This window comes from Pongo abelii, chromosome 5 (genome assembly GCF_028885655.2).
Source record: "Pongo abelii isolate AG06213 chromosome 5, NHGRI_mPonAbe1-v2.0_pri, whole genome shotgun sequence".
Classification (NCBI taxonomy): Eukaryota; Metazoa; Chordata; class Mammalia; order Primates; family Hominidae; genus Pongo; species Pongo abelii.
In genome coordinates, this window is record NC_071990.2 from 135,358,125 (window position 1) to 135,379,775 (window position 21,651).

General features: G+C 37.6%; 1 long non-coding RNA gene across 1 annotated transcript in view; it reads left to right on the plus strand.

The window, feature by feature from the left end:
- LOC129060072 (uncharacterized) overlaps nucleotides 1-15,752 on the plus strand; it is a 33,472-nt gene extending 17,720 nt beyond the window's left edge. Inside the window, exon 3 of the long non-coding RNA XR_008526453.1 lies at nucleotides 15,707-15,752. This is a non-coding gene — a long non-coding RNA (uncharacterized LOC129060072). The remainder of the gene's footprint in view (nucleotides 1-15,706) is intronic.
- Nucleotides 15,753-21,651: the final 5,899 nt, after the last annotated feature.

Sequence of the window (21,651 nt, forward strand, 5' to 3'; positions counted from 1 at the left end):
TGGACAACTTAGAAATCTAATTTGATAATCCTAAGAAATTCCCTCCTGCTCCTAGCTCCCCCCTCAAGTTCTCTAAAAGGTTCAAGAAACAACAATTATAACACTGACATCTAAATGTAATTTGTAAAGTATTTCTTATGTTCTCCCTGGTATTCTCCTTAAAATCATCCTAGCTTTCCCAGAACCTAGACGATATTGTCTTCTAGTTAAAATTTTCATATGCTGATGTTTTCTGCCATTTCTGTTTGTCAGAAAAGCAAACTGGAAAACTTGATAAACAAGAAAGACCTCAAGTAACAAAAATTATATGTCATTCTTGGCTCCACTAACAGCTCCAAACCTCTGAAATGTGGTAGATCTGTTTCCAAAGGAAGATCTTACTAACTCTCAGTGTAAATCTGTACCTTATCTTTATCACTGTTTAAAATCCATCTCTAAACAATATAGACCAAGATCTCCAAAATCGATAATGGGGAAACTGCTCAACAGCGTTCCAGAAGTTCTTAACCATAAGAGTGATGCTACAGTAGAAAGTAAACCATGAGGCATCATGCATCTTGACTGAAAATTCCACCCCACACCCACTGAGCTAATCTGGAGCTGCCATAGAAGACAGGGAAGTTGGAAGTAGAGACCTTTGCGTAGGCCATCAACCCTCGCCATCAATCAAAAGGAATTCTGTGAGCTTCTATTGAGAGCCTAGAGCTCTGCTCAGCAGCACAAAGACAGAGCCAGGCAGAAACAACTCCAGAGCCACACCTCCTCTGAAAGACAATTGTCAGGTGAGATTTTCAAATAAAACCACTGGGGATTATCCACTATCTCCCCAAGAAATTCAAATGTTTAGAAATATAAACACAACACATACTTTTTTTCAGTATTTTATAAAGTTCAACAGTTTTGATGATAATCACATGTATGCCAAATGATTTGTAAAGTGTAAAATTTGAAAAAGATCAGATATTAAATAATAAATTGAATGAGAAAATACAACAACAATAAAAAAAGTTTTATGAATGGACTACCAGTTTTTGCTTTTTTGAAAAGAAATATTATAATAAGGTAATTTGCTCAAATAAAACCTACCTGACACTCTTGCAAATGTTTAGGGAGGGAAAGTGTGTCTCCCTTTATATTTCCTGTTTCTCTCTGAAGCCAATTTCATTTTTTTCAACATCCTGGCCATCTGCATTCATATAAAGTGGTTATTTTCATGGATAATTCATCTTATATATGAAATATAAAAGATATCTGGAATAAATTCATTGCAAAATTGACGTTACCTGTTAAATCTTCCTAGTAGTTTATTTTCACCAAAATAAAATGAGTGAGATTTACTGCTTTCCTCTGATTTTTTTTCTACTTCAGTAACAGTTTTAGAAGCAAGTGAATAATTATCTTTTACTTTAGATATCTTGAAATTTGCTTGAAGTCGTTCTGGACCCCTTTACAAAAGCTACCTGCGGACCAATCCTGGGGCTTATATTAATTTTACAGACGTCGGGCACCCAGAGTTGCCCCGAGTAGGGGAGGGTGGAGTGCGCGATGCCACGTGTAAGTTAGCAATCATCGGCTCTATTAAAGCGGTTCCATATCTTCCAGCCCCGCACTCATGATTCACAATAATGCCTAGTGTTAGCACTCACTAATCGACAATTTGATGGGGAAGGTGAGGAGGAAAACGACCCTGGAAGCAGAGTGCTGATTTCACACCCGCTGGGTATCTGTTACATGTGAATTTCCTCTGGCGCCAGCAGGTATTTTGAGCAGGCATCTAGAGGGATCCCAGAGGAGAAAGATGGGAGTGCGTAAGATGGAGCTGTAAGCCTGCGGATCAAAGCTTTAAATATCCCAGAGGAAATCGGTAACATCCGGATTGATTGGCCGAAGGGGTTTAAGTGGAATGGGGAAGATAATTCGAATTTCTGAGGTTTAGAGGAGCACGGGAAGAGGGTGGAAAGGTAGGGAGTAAACAAGATCTCAGAGGAGAGCCCACATTAGACAGGCGCACATTGAAGATGGGAGGCTTTACCCTCGCTTAACCCTGGGAACCCCAGAGGGCAACTCCAGTCAGCAGATAGTGCCAGCGTGCAGGGGATGGGCTGCGACCGCTCCCAGTGACCCCACGAAACCTGGAGGGGAGGCTGAGGCTCTGAGGCCAGCCAGGGGAGCTGACGATCTCGCAGAGGCCGCGGCGAGTCTCCCCCGGAGGTCTAGGAGGCAGAGCCATTAAAGCCAGGCTGCCCGCTGAAACGCACAGTAAAAGTGACTGCGATTTATTTGGATTAGTCACTATAAAGGTCTGGGGAGACAGCTATTTATTCGATACGGGACCTTAACAAATTGGGCAGTGCAAGAAAGGACAGTCCCTCTGACCTCAGGCGGTGCTGAGGCGGAAGGTAGGAACCTCCCACCTGCTCCTGGCCCCAGGGGGCGCGCACGCCCAGCGGGAGCGCATCTTCACCTGCGGACGCGAGGCTGCGGCGCTGCCGGCCCCAGTCAGCCAGGGTGCCCTCTCCCGGCTTGAGGGGTTCGGACTGCTGCCTCCAGGCCTCCAAGGGAGATTTCCGCTCACTCTCTGGCGGCACCTTCTCCCCAGCTTCTGGGACAGTCACCAAATCTGAGATCCTGCCCGGTTACCCTGCAGGTGACCCAGTACCCCCGAAGGGTCCACCTGGATAAAAGTCGTTTGGTCTGGCAGCATCCGGGTGATATATCTGAGAGGTCGTTTAGAAGTCTTTTTTTTTTTTTTTTTAAGCGCTGACAAGTGATTTGAACGTGAAATTTAATTCCACTTAATATGAAATGTAACTAAAATATACTGATTCTTAACAGCAGATAACCCTTGGTGTCAGCGACTCTGCAGTAGATCTGCTCCAAAACCCTGCAAGCTTTGCTCCTACACCTCTAACGTGAAAAGAACAAACCACTGCCACATTCATTCGTTCTGTATTTCCGAACTTTATTTATTTCTGTTGTTAGTATATTAGGTGTTACATTAAAATCCTTTAAAAACAAAGACATTTGTATTAAATATCTACGCACAAACATAAATAGGTAAATTTCTAACTGCAATGCAATCAAAAGGAATTATTTTTCCAGAAGTCTATTACTTTTAATGTAATTTATTGCTGCCTCAGCTTTAAGGCCAACGCTGTCTTATCAGAATATGCAGCCTTAGATACCTAAAATACGTAGTTTTGAGCAAGAACTCCCCGTTGATAACAAGTAAACCTAATCACTTTGCTTTCAGGATCTGAAACAGCACGTTTTGGACAATATCTAAAAAGCTGTGCATGAAGCAGTGAGGTTAATTTGTTTAATTGTTTGCTTTTATTTTGGTTAAAGATCTAAGACTGGGAGAATAAATTGAATAAAATTCTTTCTTATTCAGTAAAAGGAATCAGATCCCTTGAGTTAAAAAGATGAAAGTTCAATGTGGCCAGAAGATGAGGGTTTTAGCCCTTTTGATGAAGACTATTTGAACCTGAAAATTTTGCGTGGCTATCTATCTTGCTAAAAGTCAGGGTGAGATAAAGTGTAATCTGGCTCTGATTTCGGCTGGAAAGAAAACATTGAAATGACTGCTCATTTATCACTGTGCCTACCCTCCCCCTCCTCCACCTTGGTTTAATTGACAATGTAACACCGAGCTGTTTGTGTCTTCCCTTGACTGTTGGAAATGAAACCAATCCGGTTGAAGGGAGAGTTCTAAATTATCGGGTTTATTATGCAAAGAAATGATAAGAAAAAAAGTAGAGGAAGCAATTGTAAAAACTCTACTGTCCGCATGAACACTGGAGAACCATCTAAATTTTGTGATAATTCATCAGGCTTTCCTTCTTGTATGGCTGCTTGGTGAATCTGCATATATAGGTTCCCTGACAAAAGCCGCTATTTAAGAGTTTAGTCGAGATACTATTTGTGGCACTGTTGTTAAACTGATTGCAAGACTACCTACTTAATGATTATGGAAAGCAAAATGATCAGTCCAGATAGTTATTTTAGCCAAATAGGCACAGTATTAATTTCTTCTAAATAGATGCCTAAATTCACAAAAGAAAAAAATAACCAATATGCATATATATTAAAATTCAATCTCAATTGTAATTATTTATGTAATATTATAATAATAGGATTATCTTACAAGTGGTCTAATTGATCAAAATTTCCTAATATGTAACACCCAATATTGACAAGAATTCAATGAAACAGCCACTCCCAGATACTGTTTGAGAATGTGTAAATTAGAACAATCTAGGAATATCCAAAGGTATTAGTAAAAGACTTTAAAATGCATATACCCTTTAACTTTAGCAATTCTATTTCAGGGAATTTATTTGATAAAAAATAAGGATATACATAAAGATTTTACTTACAGAATATTCATGGTAATAAAAAACTAGAAATAAATATATACAACATGAAAAATTGTTTTATTATCAATTATGTCATAGAAGAAAATTTTATGACATCCAAAGATGTTTATGACATTAGATGACAAAATGGATTATCATAAAATATAATTCATCTTTTGTGAAAAGTAAAGTCATAAAAAAGATCTGAGAAGATATATAGAGAGGTGGTTTATCACAGGATAATGATGTTCTACTTTTTTGTTCAAAAGTTTTACATGTATATGATTTTAAAATACAAACTGATTATATGACAGAAGTATTTTTCCTTTATCCATGTTGCAATTTAAGTTGTTGGTTTTTTTCTTATTGGTTTGAAAATTTCTTGATAGATTAAGGAAATGAGCTGTCTTTCTATCATATATTTCCAAATGTTTTTCTACTTGAAATGTCTTTCTATTTTGTTTATTTTTACATGTATACGTAAACACATTTATCAATCTATTCTTTCATGGTTTTTAGGTTTTACATTTGCTAAGAAAGCTCCCTCTTCTGCATACACACACACGATAAAATTACATTTTTTAAAACTTTTCTCACTTTTCTTCTAGTACTTTTATAGTCTTAATTTTTTACTTTTAAATCTTCGGTCCATTTAGAAATTATTTGGGTTCAAGCAGTGAAGTAAGGATACAGTTTATTTGTCCTAACACAATTTATGGAATATATTTTTCCATTGATCTAAAATACCAGCTATCCTATAAATAAAATTTTTATTTATATTTGAGTTTCTAGGCTCTTCACATTGGTTGAATAATGTGTCTGTTTACTCAGGTGTCAACACATAATTATTTAAATTAGTATATATATGTTAATTTAGGACATCATTCCTCCCTCATTACTTTATTACTTATTCTTTAATGTTTCTGGCGATATAAGAACAAGTGTACCTAGCTTTAAAAAATGTACATATATTATGTTTGGGATTGCATTGAATTTATGAATTAGACAGGGAGAATTGGTGTCTTCAAAATATTAAATCTTCTAACCCAAGAGCAACTATGGTTTTATGGCAGAAGTTTTTTTCCCCAAGTTATAAAAATGTTCCTCAGTGAGATTTAGATTGTCCAGGAAGAAGTGTATTATACTGATTAAGAGCAGAGACTCATGTTTATGAGACCTTGAGTAAGTTGCATAAACACTTTGTATCTCCATTTTCTCACAGACAAAATAGAAATAACAATAGCACCTGCCTCAGAGAGTGGTAATAAGAATTAAATGAATTAAAATAATTTAAAGTTCCATTCAAAGCACTTAAACAATGTTTGGCAATAGTAAATGCTCCAAAAATATTTCTTATTATTATTAGGTCCTGAGCATTGCTTTTTGAGTTTTTTTCTAAATATTGTTTCCTTTGTTTTATTGTTTTATTATTCTTATCCTTTCCATAGCTTTTCAACTGATTCTCTTCAGTTATCCAGGTATACAGGTTTATGATCTGAAAACAATAATAAATTGTCCTATGCAGTTTAACAATTCAATTTCTTCCTCTTGTTTACTTGCCTTGGCTAAGACTTCCAGAACCATAATAAATAATAGTAGAGATAATGTATCTTTTGTCTTTGACTTCAGTGAGACTGTGTCTAGTGCTTCATCATATGTTTTTGTGATATTACTAACATTTCTATTTAGTTATAACAAGATTTTATTTTATTTTTATTTATTTTTTAATTTTTATTTTAGGTTTTGGGGTACATGTGAAGGTTTGTTACATAGATAAACACGTGTCACATGGGTTTCTTGTACATATTATTACATTACCCAGGTATTAAGCTCAGTACCCAGTAGTTATCTGTTTTGCTCCTCTCCCTCCTCCTACCCTCTACCCTCAAGTAGACCCCCATGTCTGTTGTTTCCCTCTTTGTGTTCATAATTTCTTATCATTTAGCTCACACCTATAAGTGAGAATATGTGGTATTTAGTTTTCTGTTCCTGTGTTAGTTTTCTAAGAATGATAACCTCCAGCTCCATCCATGTTCCTGCAAAAGACATGATCTTGTTATTTTTTATGCCTGTGTAATATTCCATGGTGTATACGTACCACATTTTCTTTATTCAGTCTGTCATTGATGGGCATTTAGATTAAGTCCATGTCTTTGCTACTGTGAACAGTGCTGCAGTGAACATTCAAGTGCATGTGTCTTTATGGTAGAATGCTCTATATTCCTCTGGGTATGTACCCAGTAATAGGATTGCTGGGTTAAATGGTAGTTCTGCTTTTACCTCTTTGAAGAATCACCATACTGCTTTCCACAATGGTTGAACTAATTTACACTCCCACCAACAGTGTGTAAGGGTTCCCTTTTCATTGCAACTGTGCCAGTATCTGTTTCTTTTCTTTTTTTTTTAACTTTTTAATAATACCCATTCTGACTGGTGTGAGATGTTATCTCATTGTGGTTTTGATTTGCATTACTTCAATGATCAATGATACTGAGCTTTTTAAAATATGCTTGTTGAGATCAGATGTATGTCTTCTTTTCTTTTCTTTCTTTCTTTCTTTTTTTTTTTTGAGACAGAGTCTCTTGCTGTGTTACCAGGCTGGAGTACAGTGGCATGATCTCGGCTCACTGCAACCTCCGCCCCCTAGGTTCAAGTGATTCTCCTGCCTAAGCCTCCCAAGTAGTTGGGACTACAGGCACATGCCACTACACCTGGCTAATATTTTTATTTTTAGTACAGATGGGGTTTAACTATGTTGACCAGGATGGTCTCAATCTCCTGACCTTGTGATCTGCCCGCCTCAGCCTCCCAAAGTGCTGGGATTACAGTCATGAGCCACCGTGCCCGGCCCATATGTCATCTTTTGAGAAGTGTCTGTTCATGTCTTTTGCCCACTTTTTAATGGGGCTGTTTGTTTTTCTCTTGCAAATTTGTTTAAGTTCCTTATAGATGCTAGATATTAGATCTTTGTCAGATGCATAGTTTGCAAATATTTTCTCCCATTCTTTAGGCTACCTGTTTATTCTGTTGATAGTTTCTTTTGCTGTGCAGAAGCTTTTAAGTTTAATTAGATCCCATTTGTCAATTTTTGCTTTTGTTGCAGTTGCTTTTGGTGTCTTTGTCATAAAATCCTTGCCCGTTCCTACATCCAGAATGATATTGCCTAGTTTGTCTTCCAGGGTTGTTATAGTTTTGGGTTTTACATTTAAGTCTTTAATCCATTTTGAGTTAATTTTTGTATATGGTATAAGGATGGGGTCCAGCTTCAATCTTCTGCATATGGATAGCCAGTTATCCCAGCACCATTTATTGAACAGGAACTCTTTTCCTCATTGCTTGTTTTTGCGAGCTTTCTCAAAGATCAGATGGTTATAGATGTGTGGCTTTATTTCTGGCTCTATATTCTATTCCATTGGTCTATGTGCCTCTTTTTGTGCCAGTACTGTGCTGTTTTGGTCACTGTAGCCTTGTAGTATAGTTTGAAGTTGGATAACGCAATTCCTCCAGCTTTGTTCTTTTTGCTTAGAATTGCCTTGGCTATTTGGGCTCTTTTTGGTTTCATATAAATTTTAAAATAATTGTTTCTAGTTCTGTGAAGATTGTCATTGTAGTTTAATAGGAATAGCATTAAATCTGTAACTTGCTTTGGGCAGTACACCCATTTTAATGATATTGATTATTCTATCCATGAGCATGAGATATTTTTCCATTTGTTTGTATCTTCTCTGATTACTTGAGCAGTGTTTTGTAATTCTCATTGTAGAGATCTTTCACCTCCCCAGTGAGCTGTATTCCTAGCTATTTGTGTGTGTGTGTGGCAGTTGTGAATGGGAATGCCTTTTCTGATTTGGCTCTCAGTTTGGTTGTGGTTGGTGTATAGGAATGCTAGTGATTTTTGTACATTGACTTTGTATCCTGAAACTTTACTGAAGTTGTTTATTAGCTGAAGGAGCTTTTGGATCGGTACTATGGGGTTTTCTAGATATAGAATCATGTCGTCTGTAAACAAACAGAGTTTGACTTCCTCTCTTCCTATTTGGATGCCCTTTCTTTCCTTCTCTTGCCTGATTGCTCTGACTAGGACTTCCAATACTATCTTGAATAGAAGTGATGAGAGAACGGATCTTTGTCTTGTGCTAGTTTTTAATAGGAATGCTTCCAGCTTTTGCTCATTCAGCATAATGTTGGCTGTGAGTTTGTCATAGATGGCTTTTATTATTTTGAGATATGTTCCTTCAATATCTAGTTTACTGAGAGTTTTTAACATGAAGAGATGTTCAATTTTATCAAAAGCCTTTTCTGCATCTATTGAGATAATCATGTGGGTTTGTCTTTAGTTCTGCTTATGTGATGAATTAGATTTATTGATTTTTATATGTTGAGCCAACCTTGCATCATGAGATGAAGCCTACTTGATCATGGTGGATTAGCTTCTTGATGTGTAGCTGGAGTTGGTTTGCAAGTATTTTGTTCAGGATTTTTGCATCAATGTTCATCAAGGATATTTGCCCAAAGTTTTCTTTTTTTGTCATGTCTCTACTCGGTTTTGGTATCAAGATGATGCTGGCCTCATAGAATGAGTTGGGGAGAAGTCCCTTCTCCTCAGTTTTTTGGAATAGTTTCTATAGGAATGGTACCAGTGCTTCATTTTACATCTGGTAGAATTCAGCTGTGAATCCAACAGATCCTGAGCTTTTTTCAGTTGGTAGTCTATTACTGATTCAATTTTGGAGCTCATTATTGGTCTGTTCAGGGAATCAATTTCTTCCTGGCTCAGTCTTAGGAGGGTGTATGTGTCCAGGAAGTTATCCATCTCTTCTAGGTTTTCTTGCTGGTGTGGTTAGAGGTGTTCTTAGTAGTTTCTTATGATTGTTTTTATTTCTGTGGGGTCAGTAGTAACATTCCCTTCATCATTTCTAATTGTATTTATTTAGATCTTCTCTCTGTTCTCCTTTTTTAGCCTAACTAGTGGCCTATTTATTTTATTATTTTTTTCAAAAACCCAACTCCTGTATTCATTTATCTTTTGAATGGTTTTTCCCATCTCAATTTCCTTCAGTTTAGCTCTAATTTTTGTTGTTTCTCATCCTCTGCTAGCTTTGGGGTTGATTTTTTTTCTTGCTTCTCTAATTCTTTCAGTTGTGAAGTTAGGTTATTAATTTGAGATCTTTCTAACTTTTTCATGTGGGCATTTAGTGCTATGAATTTCCCTCTTAACACTGCCTTAACTGTGTCCCAGAGATCCTGGTATGTTGTATCTTTGTTCTCATTATTTTCAAAGAACTTCTTGATTTCTGCCTTTATTTTATTATTTACCTAAAAGTCATTCAGGAGCATGTTGTTTAATTTTCATGTAATGGTATGGTTTTGAGCAATATTCATTGTGTTGACTTCTATTTTCATTACACTGTGGTACAAGAGTGTGTCTCGTATAATTTCACCTCTTTTACATTTGTTGAAGACTTTTTAATGTCCAATTATGTGGTCAATTTTAGAGTATGTGCCATATGGTGATGAAAAAAATGTATATTCTGTTGTTTTGGGGTGGAGACTTCTGTAAACGTCTATCACATCCATTTGGTTCAACCCTAAGGTTAGGTCCTGAACATCTTTGTTAATTTTCTGCCTTATCTGTCTAATATTGTCAGTGGAGTGTGGAAGTCTCCCACTATTACTGTGTGGTAGTCTATGTTGCTTAGAACTTGCTTTATAAATCTGGGTACTCAATTCATCAAGAAGAACTCATTATCCTGTGTTGCGTGCATATATATTTAGGAGAGTTAGGTCTTCTTGATAAATTGAACCCTTTACCATATGTAATACCCTTCCTTGTCCTTTTTTATCTTTGTTGATTTGAAATCTGTTTTCTCTGAAATTAGAATTGAAGCCCCTGCATTTTCCATTTGCTTAGTAGATTTTTCTCTACCCCATCATAGAATGTCATTCCCTCAATAGGGTTACTATCCCTTCAATGAGTGTCATTATGTGTGAGATGTGTCTCTTGAAGACAGCATACCATTGGGTCTTGCTTTTTTATCCAGTTTGCCATTATGTGCCTTTTAAGTGGCTCATTATGCCTGTTTACATTCAAGTTTAGTATTGATATGTGTGGATTTGATCCTGTCATTGTGCTGTTAGCTGGCTATTATGTTGGCTTGTTTGTATGGTTGCTTTACAGTGACACTGGTCTGTGTGTCTAAGTGTGTTTTTGTATTAGCTGGTAGCAGTCTTTCCTTTTTATATTTAATGCCTCTTTCAAGCTCTCTTGTAAGGCAGGTCTGGTAGTAATGAAGTCCTTCAACATTTGCTTATCTTGAAAGGATCTTATTTCTCCTTCACTTAGGCAGCTTAGTTTGGCTGGATATTAAATTCTTGGTTGAAGATTTTTTTCTTTAAGAATGTTGAATATAGGCTCCTAATTTCTTCTGGCTTATAGGGTTTCAGCTGAGAGGTCTACTGTTAGCCTCATGGGGATCCCTTTGTAGGTGACATGCCCTATCTCTCTAGCTGCATTTAACATTCTTTCTTTCATTTCAACCTCAGAAAATCTAACAATTATGTGTCTTGGGGATGATCTTCTTGTGTAGGATATTGAAGGAGTTCTCTGTATTTCCTGAATTTGACTGTTGGCCTCTCTAGTAAGGTTGGGGAAGTTTTCATGGATTATATCCTGAAATGTATTTTCCAAGTTGTTTGCTTTCTCCCCCTCCCTTTCAGGAATGCCAGTGATTCATAGATTTGCCCTCTTTACCTATTCCCATACTTCTCAGAAGTTTTATTCATTCTTTTTTATTCTTTTTTCTTTATTTTTGTCTGACTGTCTTATTTCAGAGAACCAGTTTTCAAGTTCTGAGATTCTTTCCTCAAATTGGTTTATTCTGCTGTTAATACTTGTAATTACATTGTGAAATTCTTATATTGTGTTATTCAGCTCTGTCAGAACCATTGGTTTCTTTTTTATACTGGCTATATTGTCCTTCAGCTCCTATATTACTTTGTCATGATTCTTATTTTCCTCGGATTGGATTTTGCCATCCTCCTGAATCTTGATGATCTTTGTTCTTATCCATATTCTGAATTCTATTTCTGTCATTCCAGCCAGTTCAGCCTGGTTAATAACTCTTTTTGGAGAACTGGTGTAGTTGTTTGGAGGACATATGACACTCTGGCCATTTGAGTTACTGGAGTTCTTGCGTTGGTTCTTTGTCATCTCTGTGTGTAGGTGTTACTTTAACTCCAGTGTAGATTGAGTACGGTCAATAGACTTCTTTTTTGGATGTTTTCACTGGACCAAGGCTTTGTGTAGGGTATCTATTTGAAGCTGACTTCTTGCCTCTGGCTTCAGAGGTATGTTAGTGAGGTATTTTTGGTGTTGAAGCCTTGGGGTGTGATCCAGTGGGTGACACTGAGGCGTATTGTTCAGTTGGTAGACTCTTGCTCAGTTGTGTGGCTCCCCTATGTTTCCTCACAGCTGCAGCCATGTTCCCTCTCAGTTCTCTGAAAGTGTGGGTTCCTCTCCCCCTTGAGTGCTGCCTTTAGCTCACAACTTGGCACTCCTGGGCTGCCCACTGTAGCTCTTGGACAATCTCAGTGTTTATGTTCCTTCCCCAGCTTAGAGGCAGCAGAGGAAGAGATCTTAGTAGTGGCTGTGGCCACGGGCCATTTGGTTGTCTCCTGGGGGCTCCACCCCAGAGAGATGCAGGTCAGCAATCACTCAGCTCAGTCAGCAAGATGGAGGGTTTGTGCTGTGAGCCCAAGCCAGGGGTTCCTTGTCTAGTGATGAGCCATGGCGAATGTGTGGGACTTATGGGAAATGGACTGGCCTCCTCTCCTTGGGTTGACTACAGCTTGTTGGAGGTATGGATAAGGCACTTAGGGTCTTTGCTCCTTCATTAGTCTGAGGTGGCAAGGGAAGTTCCACTGCAGCGGGAGTGGCAAAGAGGCTTTCAATTTCCCCTGGAGGCTCTGTCCAGATAGTTGCTGAGTTGGTATTGGCTCAATAGCTCTGGCAGGAGGTGGCTGGAGGCCCAGGACTAAAGGCCCTGCCTGGTAAAGAGTTATGGGAATAGCCACTCATGTAACAGTCTGGCCACTTTTCTGTAGGGCTGCTGTGGTATGCTTGAGGCCCTCTCCAGTATCTAGCCACCTTGGATTTTCCAGAACCTAGAGGTGTCACCAGTGAAGCCTGCAAAAACGTAAAGATGGCAGCCTGCCCCTCCTTCCGGAAGCTTTGTCCCAGGGAGGTACAGACCTGTTGCTGGTCCAAAGACACCTGTAGGAAGTGGCTGGAGACCCTGGATGGGAGGTCCCACCCAATGAGGAGGAATGGGATCGGAACCTGCTTTAAAAAGTAGTCTGGCCATGTTTTGCTAGAGCATCTGTACTATGCTGGGGGTCCACTTCAGCTCCTGGTCACCTCAGACACTGCCTAAACAGCAAAGATGGTGGCCTACCCCTCCCTCTGGATGCACTACCCCAGGGGAATTCAGGTCTGTGTTGGCTGGAGAGCTTGGGCAGGGGCAGCTGGAGGTCCTGGTTGGGAGGTCCAGTCCAGGGAGGAGGAGTGGGATTGGGCACCCACTTAAAGCAGCAGTCTGGCCATGTTTTGGTAGAGTGGCTGTGCTGTGCTGGGGGGATCCCTTCTGCCCTGAGTTGGCTCAGACTCTCCAAAGCCTGAAGGCTGGAACAGCGAAGGTATTGGGGCCAGATACCCTAAACCATCTCTCTAAAGTTCAAAGTTCCACAGATGTCTAGGGCAGGGGCAAAATGCTGCCAGTCTCTTGGCTAAAGTATAATAAGAGTCAGCTTTGCTCCCATTCCCAACAAGTTCCTCATCTCCATCTGAGGCCAATTCAGCCTAGACTTCATTGTCCATATCACTATCAGCATTTTGGTCAAAGCCATTCAACAAGCCTCTAGGAAGTTCCAAATTTTCCCACATATTCCTGTCTACTTCTGAGTTCTCTAAGCTGTTCCAACCTTTGCCTCTTACCCACTTCCAAAGTCACTTCTACATTTCCAGGTATCCTTATAGCAGCACTCCACTCTACCACAACTAGTTTACTATATTAGTCCATTCTCACGCTGTTATGAAGAAATACCTGAGACTGGGTAATTTATAAAGGAAAGAGGTTTAATTGACTTACAGTTCCATAGGGCTGAGGAGGCCTCAGAAAACTTATAATCATGGCAGAAGAGAAAGCAAATACATCCTTCTTTATATGGTGTCTGGAAGCAGAAGAATGAAAGAAGTGCACAGCAAAGGGGGAGAGCCCTCACAAAACCATCAGATCTTGTGAGAACTCACTCACTATCATGACAACAGCACGAGGGAACTGCTCCCATGATTCAGTCGCCTCCCTTGAGGTCCCTCTCCCCACACATGGGGATTACAATTTGGATTACAATTCAAGATGAGATTTGGGTGGGGACACAGAGCCAGACTGTGATGGTTAATACTGAGTGTCAACTTGATTGGATTGAAGGATACAAAGTATTGATCCTGGGTGTGTCTGTGAGGGTATTGCCAAAGGAGATTAACATTTGAATCAGTGGGCTGGGAAAGGCAGACCCACCGTTAATCAGGGTGGGCACAATCTAATCAGATGCCAGCATGGCTAGAATATAAGCAGGTAGATAAATGTGAAAAGAGAGACTGGCCTAGCCTCCCAGCCTACATCTTTCTCCCATGCTGGATGCTTCTTGCCCTTGAACATCGGACTCCAAGTTCTTCAGTTTTGGAACACGGACTGCCTCTCCTTGCTCTTCAGCCTGCAGACAACCTATTGTGGGACCTTGTGATCCTGTGAGTTAATACTTAATAAACTCCTATATATACATATATATATATATATACACACACACACATATATACACACAAATATATATACATATATACATATATATATATTACATCAGTTCTGTCCTTCTAGAGAACCTTGACTAATACACAGACCATAGCAATGACTATGTGATTTTCCTGACATATGAATATAATGAATATGTTAATAGATAATAGAGTCCCTGATACTAAAACATCATTGTTTTCATACACATAAAAACGTATAAATGTACTTATATGTATCATATTAGTCTGTTCATATGCTGCTTCATTCTTTTTATAAATATTTTGGTTAGGATTTTTGCAAAGATTTAGATGAAAATGGACCACAGTTCTTGGATATGGTGGATGGTTGGGTATACATAGGCACAGGTTCAAGGGCGCTAGCATTCTTAACATTTGGTATCAAAAGCATGTCAGACTTATATCTACTGTAACAATTTGGTAGTAAATTTTTGGGGTATTAGATATAAATATCTACGTATGAATAATTTTAATAAACTAGTAGTAATGTATGTAGCATTTTTAAAAATTTTAACTATACTTCAGTTAAAACAATTTATATTTCAAAATTATGTATTCATCTCTTGAAATTGTTCACTATTGCCACAAGTAGATATATATTAAACTAATAATACCACATTGGACACTATATCTCATACCCTAAACCATAATGATATATATCTAATCAATAACCAATGTTATTTCTTTAAATAAATAAAAATTTCTGGCAAACAGCTCTGTATCAGCCCACTCTCTGTCTCTTTGTTTTTGTCTTTACAACTCCTCTTGCAACTGCTGCTAATCAAAGTATAGATTCCAGGCAACTTGAATCTTTGCTCCCAGGTTATAATCCTTAAATTTGACCCAAATAAACTGTCTACTTATTTAAAAAAAGATGTTTTACCGATGTTATACTCACTTCATGAAAATAATTTGGAAACTTTCTTTTCCCTCTATCCTCTGAAACTATATAAGTAATAATGGAGTTATCAGCTCCTTAGGGATAGAATCCCATGAAAAAAACATCTAGGCTTGTTGCTTTTTTGATGAGGGGATGGTGGAAAGTCTTGACAGCTTTTCAATTTTTCTAAGGACTGTTAGGGGATTTTTTTGTCTCTTCTAGTTTAAGTTTTGCTATATCATATTTTTCTCCAAAATGATCGGTGTTTACTCTTTAAGGAGAAATTTCTTTAAAATAATTTAGTAATTAAAGCAATCTCTTTAAATTTGTCTGATTCCCTAATTATCTGTGATAATTTTCCCTTTATATTTTCTAACTTGTATCTTATTTTAACATTTAAGAACAGTAATCTTGCTCAGTTCTCATTTATTGATCTAAGTAATAGCAGTTTGGTAAAATATTTTATGTAGGTCTTCTTTACAAGATTTTGCCTAACTACTAAAGAACCTAATGAAAACAGCTCTAAGTTACTGAATACCTTTTATGTGTCAAGCTCTCCAAAGCAAATTTTATATGTATTTTCCCTTTTAATCCTCACAATAGGAACTGTTGGTGTCCCTACTTTCCAGATGGAGAAGTCGAAGCCCAGAGAACTCAAGTAAGTTTTCCAGTGAGGAAGTAGCAAAATGAGCAGGTTTCAAACATTGGCAGTCTGACTCCAGGAAAGTCTGTACTCTTTATACTGTACTTCCTATCTATCATGTTGGTCTTATAAGTGAATTTTAGTACTAATATGATCGCTCAGAAAATTATCTACAAAAACAAGTTTCATCTTCATAGCAGGTAATAGTAACTTTTCATAATATTAAACCATGAGAAAATGCATTGAAGGCACTACTAATTTCTACATATTTAAAACACTAAATAAATAAGTATATGTGCCACACTCAGTCCATCTCCCACCAAAAACCAGTGTTGGTTTTTGCTATAGTTTTAATGTTCGTGTCTCCCCAAAATCCTTATGTTGAAACCTAATCTCCAATGCAGTAGTATTAAGAGGGGGCTTTTAGGAGGTGGTTAGGTTATGAGGGCTCTGCCTTAATGGATGGGATTTGTGCCCTAATAAAAGTAGCCTGAGGGAGCCTCCTTGCCCCTTCTGCCTCATGAGGACACAGAAGGTGCCATCTATGAGGAAAAGACACCAAATCTGCTGATGCTTTGATCTGGGACTTTCCAACCTCCAGAACTGTCAGCAATAAATTTCTATTGGTTCTAAATTACTCAGGCTAGGGCATTTTGTTATAGTAGCCTGGATGGACTAAGACAGTTTTCAACTTAAATGCAATGGAAAGGAAAGAGTTTAAAACAGAAGACTGGCCTAATTAGAATTGTGTTTCCAAAGATTATTTTGGCTGCATCACAGAGAATAATAGAGGTGATCAAGAAAGGATATGGAGAGACTTCTTTGTACTAATTCAGTTGCAGTTATCAGGGTGAAGGATAATGGTAGCTTCAACATTAGTGCTAGCTAGAAAGATGAAAGAAATGGATGTATTCCAATGATTTTTCAAAGGTAGAGTTAAGAGAAATTGGTGATGGATTATCTAATATGGAAAATGAGACAGGAAGAAGTATCAAGAATCCATCCTGGGTTTCTGTCTCCTATAGTCTGTGTTGCTCGAGAAGAATGAAGCTTGCTTGCTCTATGTCCATGGCCTGTACCCCTGGGAACAGGAGTATCTCAATTTTTAAATTCAAGAAAATAGAGACATAATTAAAAAGTTGATATACATATTTATGCAATTAGTAGATATCTACACATATTACAAAGATACTAAACCAAGTCCCTAAAACAGTTTGAGCATCCCAGCACTTTGGGAGGCTGAGGCAGGAGGGTCACTTGAGGACTGAAATTCAAGACCAACCTGGGCAGCACAGCAAGACACCGTCTCTACAAAAATTTTAAAAATTAGCTAGATGTGGTGGCACGTGCCTATAGTCCTAGCTACTCATGAGGCTGAGGCGGGAGGATCACTTTAGCCCAGGATTTTAAGGCTGCGGTATGCACTTCAGCCTAGGTGACAGAGTGAAACCCTGTCTCTAAAACATAAATAAATAAATAAATATTTAAATTTTTGTTGACAAATAAGTAAAATAAAATAAAAATGAAATAGTTTGAACAATTCTAAAAAGATCCAAGAATCCATCTCTGAGAGAACACCAGTCCATCTAACAAATAAAGGCATTTGGAAGTTTCTCTACTAAGAAATATTTCTACCACAAGCAGATAATTAGGAAGTGGTGTGAGGCAATGGAGAAATATCACTCAGAAAGACTTGGACTTCATCAGCTTCTCCCTGCTTTGAAAGAGTGAACTTGAGTAAATAATCATTCTAAGTTCTGGTTTTATGTGTGTAAAGGGAGATATTATCTACCTAGAAACATTATTATGAGATTGAATATGATGATGCATGTAAAGCCCTCAACCCACCTGGCGCACAGTAGATCTGTTCCTTCAAATTAGAGGATTTTTTGAATTGCTAAATTTGCTTTTAATAAGCAAGTAATTCGTGAATGTAAAACAGCTAGTCCTGCTCACCTTGGTACAAATTATTTTACCATCTTTTAAATGAAAATAGTACTTTTGGAGGCTAATATTGATGAAATGAGCTTGTACTCTTGTAAATACTTAACACTCGATGCAGAAAGAATTGTTACAAAGGATCATATAAAATTTATATTTGTATGAAATTACCAAATGTGTTGAAGAAATGTAAAATATAATCTTATCACAGTGAAATGTGGCCATTAAAGAGGCATGGGATCCAGATTTTTCAAATATATTTCTTTGCTTTGAACTTCTTTAAATGTCATATGGTAGAATGGTGTTTTTATATCTGTCCACATGTATAACACAGCTCAGTAGTTTTATTAAAATTATGACAACAATATGGATCTAATTCTTTTATAGCAAAAATTCAAGTATTTTAAAATCTCAAATATTTTGATTGCCTTGAAATTCACATTTTAGACATTGTTTATTAAAATACATCAATTCTATGGGTTTTATAATCATTTTGTTATACAGAGATTTCCATGGTAACTTTGTTTGCTCAAGCACATAGAATTGGGACTGATAGCTGACAATTCATTAAAAGTTCACATTATACAGAGAATGATGATTTTTCTAGAAAGTTTAGATTAAGGTATACTTCTAAATACGTGAAATAATATATTTTACTTTAAAAATGGCAGAAAAAGACCTCTAACCTGGAACATACAGGAAACACAAAATAGAGCATGTAATAATGAGTTAATAGTTATCGAGTACTTAAGATCTGCTAATTTGTGTGTATGTGTGTATTTGTACAATCTCACATCATCCTCAAAACAAGCGTATGAAGCTACATAGGTTAATTATGCCCAAGCTCATGCAGCCAGAAAGGAGCAGAATGATCCATTTATCTGGCACCAAACCTAGCTGTACTATTCTGCCTCTCATAGATACTCATTTCTCTCCAGCAGCTAGTTTACTGAAAGAAAAGTCACTATAAACTAGAGATCCCTTTTTGCTTCAGACCTGGCTATTTTGCAGCCCAAAAAACTCAATTGTTTTATTTAAGGCATAAATCTAAATTGATAAAACAGACTAAGACAGGAAAATGTTGACAGTTCAAAGCATGTGTTAAATGAAAGGAGAAAATAAATGCCCATTCAGCATTTCATCTGTTGATTTGCAGCTTGAAAGTACAACCTGCTGGCCTAAACAAGATGCTGCCTTGTATTTCAACCCAAAGAATAAGATGGAGATGGAGACGAACAAGAGGCATGCAAATCATAAAAGTCCACAGAATCTTGTACATTACTTGATACATGGAATGTACTAATAAATATTTGCTAAATGAAAAAGGAGCTTGAGGGGCAGGCAAGAGGCATGAGTTGTTATAGGTATTGATAGCATTATTTTATATATTTAAGGAGAGTCCTGCTTGGAGAGGAATAATTCCTATTGTTTGTACTTTTTATATTGATCAATTTATTGATATTGTGGCTTTATTAATGCAAACCCTACTTATACAACTAATCAATCAAAACATATAATTTCACAAAAAATTACCTAACATTTAGTAATGATTTCAAATTTATTCAATCAAAATTCTCTCAAATATTTCATTGAAATCCCAATTACTTCTTCTTATCAAATAGCCAAGGCTTCCTTCTCATCAATGATCAATGTTGACATGGAGGAGTTAGTTTGAAAGAGAAAGTAAAGAGCTTAGCTTAGGGCATGCTGCCTGTGAGACAAATGCATAAGGAAATGACCAGAAAGCATTTGAAGATTCATTTCTGAACTGCAGGATTTAAATCCAGAGGAAAAACCTAACTGGACAACTATACATGTACAACTACTAATTAAAGACTTGGAAATGACCATGACCATTTAATGTAAAGAAAGAAAATGAAAAAAACAACAGCAAAAGAAACTGAGAATACCCACATTTAGGTAGTTTGTGTAAGAGGACCCAGTGAAAATAAAACAAGTGGTAAAAGATAATGTGAAAACAATATAAAGTGTGTAACGTCACAGGATCCAAGCAAAAGGAGTATTTAAAAAAAAATAGAGAAAGTGATATAGCATTATTTGAAATAACAGTTTAAAAGTTAACCTAAATGCCTATCAATCAGGAAACGATTAAATTATGATGTAATTCCACAGTATATTACACAACCATTGAGAAAGGTAGATCTATGCTTGCTACCATGGAAAGATTCCCAAGCCCTATTATTAAATCACAGAATAATATATATGTGGTTAAGTTTCCAAATATGTAAGAAGAAAATTTAAAACATTATAAAATATATACTCACACACATGTCTATATATCTATATTAATAGATGATAGATATTCATAGACTATAAGTATTTGGTGGACTTTAAGTTTGACCACCACATGGCGAAAAGAGGAGGCGTAGAACAGCAGTGTGAAGTGGAACGTTCTCATTTTGATTCTGCTTTATTTGAAGCTTTACCATAAAAAATATACTTATGCACTCTTTGTGTAAACTGGGGGTAAACACTATAAAATGTTTGTAATAAACCAATAATAAGCCAGCTACCAATGCTGTACGAAAAAACCAAAGAGGATGAAAACCAAGAAAAAGGCCATTGGTATTTTTCATTAGAAATGTGACAGTGGCTTTACAAGAGCAAGTTCAGAATACTGGGAAGGAAAGAATTCTGATCACAAGAGTGAGTATAGGTGAAAGTGGAGTCGAAGAAATGACATACTCAAAATATTTATCTGTGCCTGGGGGAAAGACTAGAGAGAACAAGTAATCCACAGATTTGTTCAGGTTTAAGTCTGTGCTGTCCAGTGGGCCTTTCACTGCTGCAAACCTTTTGCTGGAGCTGCAAGAGAAGAGCATTCCCTCTTCTTTCCACCAAGGCTATGCCTGGGAAGAGGTCTGGACCATCAGGCAATGACTCTAATGCCATTTGGAGCCTGACACAGAAGTCAACCAGCCAGAAGGCAGAGAAGGCCAGGCACAGTGGGTCACGCCTGTAATTCCAGCACTTTGGGAGGCCAAGGCTGGTAGATCGCTTGAACCCAGGAGTTTGAGACCAGTCTGGCTGATATGGTGAAACCCCATCTCTACAAAAAATATAAAAATTAGCCAGGCATAGTGGCATGCACCTGTGGTCCCCTTTACTTGGGAGGCTGAGGTGGGAGGATCGCTTAAGCACGGGAGGTTGAGGCTACAGTGAGCCGATATTGCACCACTGCTCTTCAGCCTGGGCAACTGCAGTGAGCTGTGATGGTGCCACTGCACTCCAGCCTGGGCAACCAGTGAGAGTCTCTCTCAAAAAATAAAAATAAGATAAAAATTAAAAAGAAGGCAGAGAGAAATGTGGACTGACTTCTTTTTTTTTTTTTTTTTTTTTTTTCGCTCTGTCTCCCAGGCTGGAGTGCAGTGGCGCAATCTCGGCTCACTGCAAGCTCCGCCTACTGGGTTCACGCCATTCTCCTGCCTCAGCCTCCATAGTAGTTGGGACTACAGGCGCCTGCCACCACGCCTGGCTAAATGTGGACGGATTTCTAATAATTTAAGCTCTATAGTTGGCAACTATATCCTCGGACTTTGACCTATACGGGCCAATAAATTCCCCACTTCTTTCTTAAATCAAAATGGGTTTTCTGTCACTTGATGCAGAACCCATCCAAAAGACCTATTTTTATTTGTAACTCTAAGAACACCTTTCAATAGATAGTGAGTTTCACGGATAATCCAAAATATTTGGTATGGCTTTTAATTTCAGGGTCTGTCCCATAACTCTCACCAGTACAGCTTGCTAACCAACACTGAAATAACATTGAGTGTTTTGAATTTCACCTCCTCTCCTTTCCTTTCCCTCCTCTCTAATGGAGGTGCTTAATGAGTAGTGAAAAATCCCAAAAGGTGAATGGGAAAAATAACTTAACAAGCAGTCCCAAAGGTTAAAGTGGTAAACCCCAAATATATTCAGTCAAGTTGGTAAAAAAAATTGT